Consider the following 11572-nt stretch of genomic DNA (forward strand, 5'->3'; position numbering starts at 1 on the left):
GTCTGTGAAATCACCTGCTGTTGCTGGGAACTGGGCAGATGATGTGGAAAGGTGCACAGCAGAAATGTGTTGACACGCTGTGTTGTGGTTGTGCCAACATGTGTAATCCCAATATCTGTTTGGGGCAGGATCATTTTGTAACAGGTCCTGCTGTTTCCCCTCTTCTTGTATGTGGTCCAGGACAGCAGGTGACATCTGTGTGCAGAAGAGGCAACCTCAGCAGGTACAGAGCCCAGCTGCTGGACTGTGCTTCCACTCTTACCTCATCTGACCAAAACGCACGTGGCCATGAGACAGGTTTCTCCCACTGTTGGACTAGGCTGTGATTATTGATGCTGTTTTCCTTCTCTGTTTTTTCCTGGAACCCTCATCTGTCTGAGTTTGGAAGGGAACAATCAAATTGTTTTGATTCTGTTTTACCAAAATGAAGAAGAATAGCAGGAGAGGAGGGTTTAGGGCTGTTTACTGAAGTTCAGAGTGGTTTGGAGTGCTATGGATTGGGGCTCTAGTTGCTGCCACCTCCTAAAAAAGCAGAGTGCTCTCTTTTCATCTCTGAGAAAAACAAACCAAAAAATGTGTAAAAACAATATTGGCAACCACAGAATGAGAGAACAGGCAGTGCAGTCTATGAAACCAGGGTTGTCAGACCGTAACAACAGTACATGTCCAGGTGAGCCAGAGGCTTGTGAAATGAAAATCTAATCTTGAAAACATACTGTGTTTGTATAGAATGTGTTGTTTTCTTCTCTCTTTCTGCTTTTTCTTTCCCCTCTCCATGGTTTCTGAGATTTAGTGTCCTTAGAGGCTGACATTATTGTAGCTCTGTTGACCAAGATCTAGATCTTGAAAGTACTCTCTACTGATGAGCGGATGAAATGTACTCTCTGTTCTGTATACATTGAATTTATATGTTTGTACACAGGTTCTCTATGAGCTCCTCTGTATGCTGCATCCATCTTCTATACCCTTCCATTTTTAAATCTTGTTTTCTCTGCAGTGCCTGCACGTGTCCTTTTTTTAAAGACCTATTTCTAATGCAAACTTTATCCAAGCTGCTTATTTTGCTGCTGTGATGGGGGTGTCATCTGGATGGTTTGCTTTCAAGGCTGTAAAATCCTTCTGCTGAAGCTGTCTCTATAGTATTGCTTTCTAGTGCACTGGCAGTGGGGTTTGCACCAGGGATTCTTGTCCTTTCAAGGTAGGGGAGGCCCTGTTAATTCCATAGAGGCAGTAACAAAGTGTGATCGTGGCAGGACAAGAGGGAAGATTCCTTTTGATTAATTCATTGAGCATAGATCTTGTTTTCTGATTTGAATCTTGTGTTTCTTGAGAGGAGGTGATGCTGCCAGGCTGCTGTGTGCCACTCTAGCCAAGGCAGCAAAAGAGTTAAATATCATGGGATATTTAACTCTGTGTGGGAGACAGGGATGGCAGTGATAGAAGCAACTATGAAAAAGAACAACAGGAGTGTTCAGTTAATGATGGCTGAAATCTTCTGAAGAGGAAGGAGGGGAAGAAATTTGAGTACTAGATAGTGAATAGGAGCCTGAAAGAATGTGGAAAATATGTACCGTGGCAAAGAGAGAGACTGCAGAGGTCTATAAATGATGCAGAAAATTGTGAAGGCTAAGATACAGTTGGGGGACTGATTATATATATATGATGGGCTTAAAAATCCTTACAGTCATCTGGAGAGGTTACATGGAAAAGAAACTTTGCATGATGGGACAAAAGGCATTGCTAATGGATAACTATAGGCTCTGCTTTTGAAAGGCCGTATTTTCCAAGATGGGAGGGATGATTGCAGGCTTTGCAAACGAACTCTGTCTGTGTAGGGGGAGGTGAAATGTTTCTCTGTACTTTGTTGGAGGACTGGAGTTTTGGGGTTGTTGTCAGGGAAATGCTCATGGCTGTAAATTGCATTTTTTAAACTCTCTTTAATTTAAAAGTCCTTTGTCCCATTTGCTGCATTAGTCTTACAGTTCTTGCTTTAGGCTTATATTAAAAGTTGGCAGTCTCAGCTGGAGGAAAACTAGGGGATAGGTCAGATGCTAATTAATTTCATGCTAATTGTGCCATAATTTGAAATCCAGTGGATTAGTTTCTGTGGGAGAGCTGAAATATATGGAAAGGCAAAAATGAATAAGGATAATGAATCTCTGTAAAATTGCTTGGGATGCGCTAAGAAAAAGAGGGTTTGTTGTCGTTGCCTTTATTTTTTTTTGCTATGTTTTAAAGGTGCCTGTGCCGTGGATTACGTGAAAGGTTCATTTCTGCTGAACACCTCTTTGTTCCTAAAACACCTGAAAGAAACACCTGTCAACCGGCTAAGCTCTTGGTGAGGGTTCCCTCCCTGTAGGATGAGCAATTGGCTTTGGATTCACCCTGAAAGGATTGAGCTGGGTGCCAGCTGGAGCTTTGTGCCAAGTGGGAACGGTGCTTCTTAGCCTCCCATAACCCGCCAAGCTGAAGGACAATCGCAGTGGTTCAAGGTGGATTTTGTGGCTGTACTGTTGAACACGTTACTGTACTGAGTTCCCTAGAACCCCCTGGACAAGAAAAGCGAGTGCCAAGGGTTCTGCAAGCAGGTTCAGCTGTTTGGGTGCTGCATCATCACTGGATCTATTCTTCAGTGCCTGCTATGGGGAGATATCTAACCCAAGAAGATGGTTGTTGCACTCAGCATCCTTGTTGTGCTTGCATTGTGCTCATGTGCGAGGGGAAGGAGCTCCTTGCACAAGTCTAGACCTTTGAGCTGGGTGCCCAGAAAGAAGCAAATGTTTCTTGTCTATTTGTTTCCTTTCTGTAAGTAGATGAGGCTGGAATAGACAAAGGGTGGATGCAAACCGCTTCTCCTTGGTCTCCATAGTTCCCTCCCACCAGGTCTCCAGTGGCTGGTCAGAAAGCTTGTCAGAGCCAGGCTGGGGGTAGTAATTGCTGCTAGCCTCCTGCTGGCCTCTAATGGCTATAAATTACTACATGCCCTAGAGAACAGCAGTCACAGAAGTAGAGCTGTGACTCAGAGGTGAGTCCCATGCACACCACCTCTAAGGTCTTTTCCTTACACACAGAGCACCAGGCTCTGGTGTCAGAAAAATACCTGTGTGTTTCTAGAGTGGATCATATAAAGTATCTCTACGTGTAGCTGCTTATAAAGCTGTGTATTTTCTTTGGAGTTTTCTCCCCACCCATTATCGGCTTGCTGGAGTTCAGTGACCTAGTTCTGAACCGTTGGAGAGCAGCGACTTCCCGAGTAATCGGCTCTTGCTCTGAAATCCAAGGAGCTCCAACTCAACGAGGAGGCAGGGGGCAGCTGTGCCATTTTCACAATTGAACTCTTTTTGTTTTGCTTTCTACTTGCGAACACCAACCAGAAGTTCAAATAACATTACAAAGCAGAAAGCTTTATGATGAATTACGCCTGGTACCGATATAATTTAAACATATTGACTTGTCTGAAGTAAGTGCCAGGCGGTGCAATAGGGGAGACAGGAAGTGGCTGGTTGAGATTGCTGAACCAAGCTGGAATCAGAAGTCGGGGAGAGGAAGCGCATCATCATTTAACTTTGCTTGGCAGCTCAGCAGAAAACTGATGCAATTGCTGATGGACACTGATATCAAAGGGAGAAAAATCATGACAAATTATTTGTGCTTTTAAAATTAATGTAAAGCCAATCAATAGCTTGACTTGGCGCAATATAAAAATGTAGTACTGGGACCTCCATTCAAATGATTTTTCTTTAAACCTATATTCTGGGTTTGCTATTAGAGAGGCTTTAGAGATAATAATGGCAGTTAAAAGACAGCTTTCTAATTCCCATCAGATTGTTGCCTTTCACTGCAACTAGTCTGTAGCTGCATTGGGAGCTAGGTAATGTCAGCCCTTGAAAGATTATGTTTTCTTTAGCTTTTTTTCTTTATGGACCACTGGGTCCCTAGGAATATGTAAGATAGCTTTTAAATGGGGTCAGAGACGGAGAGGAGGAGAAACCATTTTGCTGGACTAGACTCACTGTGCTAAAAGAACTCATGGCTTTTTTTGTCTCCCCCTCTCTCCAGCAAACTGTGACCATATGGGAATCTGTGAGTCAAAGTTCAGAAACCAACCAGCTGCCTTAGGTTTCTGGTAACAGATCATGTTGTGATGAGGGCTCACCTATCTTTGATAACCCATGCATCTAAAACTCATAATGTATGTATTTTTCTCAATTTGGTGGGTGTATTTCTCACCCGAGGCACTCACTCTTCACTCTCTCACTGAAGCTGGTCATACTGTTTAATGGTTACAACTGTGCCATCTGTGCAAGTGCTACATTGTTCACCAGTCCTTCTCAGAGACATCTGTCTCAAATGGTGTCTCTGTAGGTGCCGGTCATAGAAGACTCCAGAGCTCAGCACCCCTGGAGCCAGCTGGTGATTCATGCCTCCAGAGTTTCATGATGCGGGCTGTGCAGAAGCCAGAAGCAAGCCTTCTGCTCCACACATTTCTCCCTTCTCCTTTCCCAAAATGCACTGGAAACCAGGAGATTGCGCCTAATCTTCTGCACGAAGTGTGAATGTTGGGCAACCAGGTGAACTTTGCCTGCTTGTGGTTTTAGAAATAGCCTTTTTCTGTCTATGGAGGTGTTCTGGTTTTACTTCTCTGCTGAACAGCCTCTGCTATGAGAGAACTGCAGTGTTTGCTGGTCTGTGCTTATCTTTGGGGAACACAAAATAGGTTGGTCAGGCTTGTTGCCTCTCTGTCGCCTCAAATGGGATCTCAGCTTCCCTGTCACCTCAGATTAAATCTCAGCTTCCCTGTGCTGGTGTACTGTGTCCTCTTCAGACTCAGAGCAGAAGATGTTTGAGACTGCAGATGTTGTAAGATCCTACAAAGAGGTGTCCCTAAGCAAGGAGTTCAGGGTAAAGAAAAAGCATCTAGCCACAAATGTTTTGTGTTTCCCAAACCCTTTTCCAATCAATGAGCTTTGCCCAGATGCAGAACAAGAAGTACTCTGTGCCACATAGTATTTTGAAGATGTCAGTAGGAGGAGCAGAAGCCATAGAGGAAGTTTGTGAAATTAAAGGAACAAAGAAGGATAGGATAAAACCATGGAGAAAACACATCCATGTGGACAAAGGCCAGAGGTGCTGAGTAGTGTTAGAGGGGAGATGATCATCCTGCTTCTCCTGTGAAAAGGTGCTGATAGTTTCCTCCCTTCAGTATTAAAACTGTTGATTTCTGCAACTGGAAGGAGGCACTGGAGGATGTTTAGGTGAGAAGTGGTAGATGCTGAGGTAAAAATAAAAACAAAGCAAGAAACATCAAGTAAACTAGAGGAGAAAAAATGCTAGACTTGAATGAGTGAGGGAACCACATCTGAATCCTATACAGGATGGAGGAGATTCTGTCTTCCCATTTCTTGAAGCATCTTATTCTTGCTTATAGGGTTACTGCATCATTCTTGGCAGATAGACCTGCTCTGTAATTGTTGCATGTTCTGCTTAGCCTCTGCCTTTACTTTCTCTTCCTACTTTCTCTGCCAAGAGGATCACAGAGCAGCAGATCTCAAATCTGGGAAGCATTTCCTGCTAGACCTTCTTTAGTGTGTGCCAGGACTCAGATGGTATCAAGACAATGTGGTGACTGCAGCTGGCAAGCTTGTGTAAGCAGGCAGGAGCAAGCTGGCAGATTTGAGCAGTACTGACAGAAGATCCTAGTTTGTGGCAGATGCTCCTGTAGAGCTTGCTGAGGCTGAATCTTGGTTCTGTGGCAGCTTCTTATCTTCATTTTTCAGAGGTCCTAGAGGAGATGATTTCAGGATTTGAGGTTCCTCATTCTCAGAAGCTGCCTCCAGTATGTATATGAATGAGATAAAGTTGCAAAATGTCATAGATACCCTTCTTCTGATTTGATCCTGTGGGTTTTTTTTTTTATGGTAAGTATCAACTTCATCAGGAATGCTTATGGAATACCATCACTACAGTTCCTTCTTGACAGCAATGGCCACAAACATATCTCCATAAATCCATTTTACCTTTATGTGAATCGTTGCATCTGTGTTAGCCATGATAATGCTAATAACTAAGGCTATGTGGTTGAAGCAGGTTTAGTGAAGAGCTGGAATGCTCCCCTTTTATTACCTCAGTGCAGCTTTTAAACGTGGCATAGTGTTTGTGTATAGACTCTTACTTAGGACTTCATGTAGATGGATGGGCAAGTGGGAATGGAGGGCACCTCCAAAAGTTAACATTAGCATCTGGGTAGGATGGTAATGGACTGTCACTGTGGGGGAGATTTTGAAGGCCTGGAGATGGCATTGTGAGTTGTTTTGAAAGCTGCCAATTGTTGTCAGTATGTTGACAATTATTTTCAATTTGTTTTGTTTTGGTTTTTAATTGTGGAAATGTTCCCAGAAGCTTAGTAAATGGGGACATGTTCTTATAAATATTCAGCCAGTACATTAAAGTTCACATGTCTGGCTTTGGTTATGAAACCTACTCCTTTAAGGTGGTGTCATTTGTCCCCTAGAAGGCCTTTGTTTAGAAGATGTGCCCCTAGTTGTGGGATGAAGATATTTCTTTCAACCTGCAAAGCACTAGGGCTTACAGTATGCTTCTTTCGAAACAGATGTGCAGCCTTGCAAATGGATTTAATCCCACTCCAACACATGGCTCTGTTTGTGGACATAGGATGCCAGAAAACAACAATGTATTCTGTATGATATTTGTAAGCTCAATGCAAAACTGCTGTACCAAAAACCCTAGTCTTAAACAGTTAAGATCAGAATTGTGCTTGCAGATGTGTTATGCAGTTAGTTTTCTTTCATCCCTTAGAGATTTTCTTTTTCAAAGACGATTGAAACCTCTGGGTGTCCACTGCATTCAAAAATAGTTGGCAAAATATGGTCCTGAGCATCTCTGTGAAATTTCCTTCTCCTTTTGTGCATACTCAGGATCAAAATGAAGAGTCTTACTACAGTGAGACATTAGTTAGTAAATTCTAGTAGTGTAGCAGTGGCATCTGAAAACCAAGTGTGATCTGGTGAGGTCTGAAACAGATGTCAGGTTTATAGATTCTTGCTCACACAGCTGTGTGAGTCCCATGGAAAAACTACAACTTATACCCCGATGTTATTTAGCTGCTAATAACATCTCTCTGTGTTCTTGCCTATACAGCAAAACTTACTGGGGGGGGGTGGGGGGGTGGGAGGGGTGGTGTGCATCCTACAGTGTTACGTTGCGTAAGGTATTTTGACAATACAAAAAGAAAGGTAAAAAGAAAATCAGATCTATTGTTTATTAAACATTGTGCTTTCCCTTAGTGGTGTCAACATGCACATTAAAGGCAATTCTGCTGCTTCGTTCACTTTCCTTTGCTCTAAATAAGTATTCCCAGTGATTAACTGCAGCCATCCCTTCACTGACTTCTTGCAATGGGAACCTTCCTGCTTTGCTTTGTGCTTCGAGCTGTGTCGCGTTTCTTCAGACCGTGCTGCGTGGTGAAGCAGTGAGTGCAATGGAGAGTTGAATTACACGTGATTTCTTAATGGCTCTGATGACATGAAATGAGTATTAGAGAGTAAGTTATCCCTCACTGTGAACATGAGTGGGAGATTTTAAGTCTTTTGTTTCTGAAAACCGATGTTTCTAATTCTATGCATTTCAATTCTGTAAACTGTTTCTCATGGAAAGAGAGAGGAATAAGATTTGCAAGGATGGTAAATTTTGCTTTGCTGCTGGTAAGCCTGGTACTACAAATAGGTATTTGCGCTGACTTGTGCAGAGTAACACCTTGATTTACACCACTTCAAGATTCAAAGCATTCGGGCTCATCCGTGGGAAGGAAATACATTAAGGGAAGTTATTAGGAATTCCTCTCCTTATGTTTTCCTTCCATGTCTTCTGTGGTCCATCTGTGGAACGGGCCATAAGAGGGAAATGCAGGGAGTGGGAGATCAGCATGATGCAAAGACAAAAACAATGAAACCTCAGTGAATTGATGATGAAAGGGAGGAAGACAAAAAGACTCTGATGAGAGCTGTGGATGAGCCAGGGGAAAAGAACGGAGAACATAGTGTCTGAATGCCCAAAGGAAAAGAAGGGGCCACAGCACTGTTGGCCTGTTAAGCAAAAAGGAGGGAATGAATGAATGAATGGGGAGACCAGCAATAAGCTGATGAAGTTTGCAGTGTGCAGAGCTGGAAATAAGAGTTTTCAGAAAGAAGGAATACATTTTGCTACCTGTGTTTATATAGACCTTAATCTCTGAATGGTTCACCTATATTCTCAGTGGACCAACCAGAGAAATCAGGTGTGATTCCCAGTGAATGAGTGAGGCAGCGTCTGGCCTCAGATTTGTTGTACTTCTTCTGCTTTGTATCAATGCCACAAAATAAAGTTTTTTTTAGGGAAATTGGGACCTTCACTAAGAACATACATCGCATTAGATGATATATTACTATTCCAACCCCCACTCTCAAATAGCCAAAAATAGCTTGCATGGACATGTGGGGCAGGTCCTGGGCTCTGCTGAGCGACATTTAGTGTTCCATGGGGAAGGGGAGAAACACCCTAATGAAATCACCAGCCTTAAAATAAGCTGCTTTCTTAGGTGGCTCCCCCAGATCCCAGCAAAAACGTGTCTGTGCAGGTTCAGCCAAGCCGCCTGTTGAATAGTTTGGCCAAACGCAGGAAGCAAGATCTTTGACCTTCTGCAGTGTCCTCATTGTAGACGCATGCATATAATTTCCAGTAATTTAACAGGAGCTTTAGTTTGAAAAAGATTTGGGTTTTATTACTTTCATTCATCATCATTAACTCATGCCATGTGGCGGAGAGGAGGGAATGACATATTTCCGCAATTAGATTCAGTATTTTGCATGAAAAAATGAGCTGTTACAGCAAATGCTGCTTTTGAAATAGGGACTAAAACCAACGGAAACAAAAGTTGCAATGTGTGCTTGGAAGAGAAGAGTTAAAAAAGGATATTTTTACTATGAAGTCTTCTTTAAGTTGTGGTTAGAAATGAGTTAGCCTTCTAACCTATTCCTACTGTGTGCTTGGCTAAGGTTCAAAAAATGTTTTCATCCAGTACCTTGATGCGCTTCTAATTCGTCTGTTACAAATATGCTCTACCTTCTGCTCACTCTTAAAAGGTCCACTGGCTTCATCTGCTGAAAGTACCTTTGTGCAGGGCAGCCTCAGCTTGCAGGGGGAGTGTGAAATTTCATTTGATTCTTAGTTCGTGTGGGTTTGCTTTGCTTGAATTTTGATTTAGCTGAGCCCAACAACTTAACACAAAACACAGCTAGGAAAATCCTGTTTCCTATGGTGTGGGATGCAAAAGGGATCAGTTCTTTGGGGTGGCTTGGCTCTGAGCTGAGGTGCACTTCAAGGGTTTCGCTACACTTTTATTTCTTAACCCTTTGCTGAACAAGCTAAAGTGCAAGGGCCTGATCCTCTTTTCTGGGAAGTCAAAGGGATGCTTGCCTTGAATTTAGATGGGAACAACATGAGGCTCAAAGTTGGTAATGAAACCCCAAACCAGGCGAGCTTTATGTGGTTGAGTGTTTCTGCCAGCATTCCTCATGACTGTTTGTGACACATGCTCCCTTGATAACCTAATGAAGAATACGTGTAGACCCTAACATGTATTTTATTTTACATAGGAGGCTGCATTTTCGGTAATTTGCCTTTTCTCCTTGTATGCATCTCAGTCTTGTGGATGTTATCGTGAGCCAGTACTCCTGATAGCTTTTCTGTTTCCCTTCTTGAGATGTTGGTTTTCTTTTCTGCATGTTCAATTACATGTGCACATTCAGCTATCATTAGTTCCTGTTCACTGGAGGATATTTTGCAGAGCTCTTTACACAGCATTCATAATACTGTTATCCGTGATTTGGATTTCTTACTGAAAGCAAAAGTTCAATCCTTTGTGCTGCTGTTTTATTCGTTTTATAGCTCTATCTAAATAAACTACTTAGGAGTTCTCTAGTGGAAGTTGAACAATTTGCTTGCATTTTTCCCTTCTAATTCAATTGTGCATTCAATTCTGTTCAAATTTAGATTTATTTGTACTGTTTTTAAGGCATTTATAAATGTAAGCTCCTCATTTATCAGGATTTCTCTAGTGATTACATTGTCATAATTCTCACTGGACTTTTTGTTGTTGCTGCCCTCACTCTTCTTCGGGAAAATGATCCTCATCTTTTAATTATGCTTCATCTCTGAAGAAGAAAGATGATCATTTGTGCTACTGTACTCTATCACCTATGTTAGTAGCATGAGTGTATGTGCATAGATGTGGATGATGGGGAGATTCATACACATATGTATGTATATATGTATTATCTTCACATGTGTGATGTACTCACCTGCATCTACTTTGCCTCCTCGTTTTATTCTTCCGTTTCCAGTGTAACATCACGGAACATCCCATGCACTGATATTGCTGTTTCTGGACAGGAGGCAAAAGTACAGAACTACTTGTGAAAGAAATCCAAGCCACCTTTGTTGTGGTATGCTTCCCATGAAAGGAGACTGGAGGAGGTAAATTAAATGAGCTTTCCCCATGTAGCATGGAATCAGCAGCCTGTCTTGTGCCACAAGCTCAGAGCTCCATTTTTGCTCAGAGGCAAATTACTACAGTGTCTCCTTGCTCCACCTGCCCTCTGAACTGTTCTTGGTGGAACATCCACCATGAAAAAGACATTAAAAATGTCACCTAAACTCAGGTTGGTAACATACTCTTTCATGACTTCACCAAAGGACATGTGAGGAAGAATTCAGACCTTTTGCCATTTCTGTCCTGCCTCTTTGGAAGAGCACGATGCCTGCCTTGGACCCTTGTCTGTAAGAAGGGTGAAACTTGCCCTCTGCACAAAAGGTACATCTGGGACTTCAGTTCTTACTCATTTCAAACATACGTAGAGGTCAGCATGAGACTATTGGAGTAAAAGCTTTCTGTTTAGCTCTTGGATAGGTTTTCATGACGATATGCTGAAATGCAGCCTCTAGTGTTTGGCACAGATGATAGAGAAGAAATTTCACCAATCATTTATTTCTTTTACTAATAATTCATCTGGCTATTGATCCAGTTTGAGTTTGGCTCTGTCCCTCCCCTTCAGCAGCTTTTGTAAACAGGTTTTTCTTATCTTCATGAGTCAGGGTTTGACTTTCCCACTCTGTGCTATGAATTATACCTGTACATCCAGTACCATGCTAATGGCTGGGATTTAGTGAGAAAAGGAAGGAATCTGAGCTCAACCTTTTATCCTGGAAGGCTTTGTCTTTTCCATTATTCAAGCTCCACACTGAAACATCTTTGTCTCTGCCCCCTTTAGCACCTTTACAGGTAGAAGAACAACCTGAAAAAAATTCATTTCTCACCTTTTGAAATCTAAGCTTTGCTCTAACTTCCTATATATTTAGGATTATATTTTAATTAGAATTTAAAGGTGAAGTGAGGAAGGGTCTCATGTAAGAAGCATACCCATAGGAACAAACAGATTCACTGCACTCAGGGAGATTATTAATATGAGGCAAGTTTACTCAAGAAATTCTGGGATCAGGCCCATGATACTGAATTTGA

The sequence above is a fragment of the Pezoporus flaviventris genome, unplaced genomic scaffold (genome assembly GCF_033815535.1).
Source record: "Pezoporus flaviventris isolate CSIRO_AGI_PZ_B2104156 unplaced genomic scaffold, CSIRO_AGI_Pfla_v1 ptg000031l, whole genome shotgun sequence".
NCBI lineage: Eukaryota > Metazoa > Chordata > Aves > Psittaciformes > Psittacidae > Pezoporus > Pezoporus flaviventris.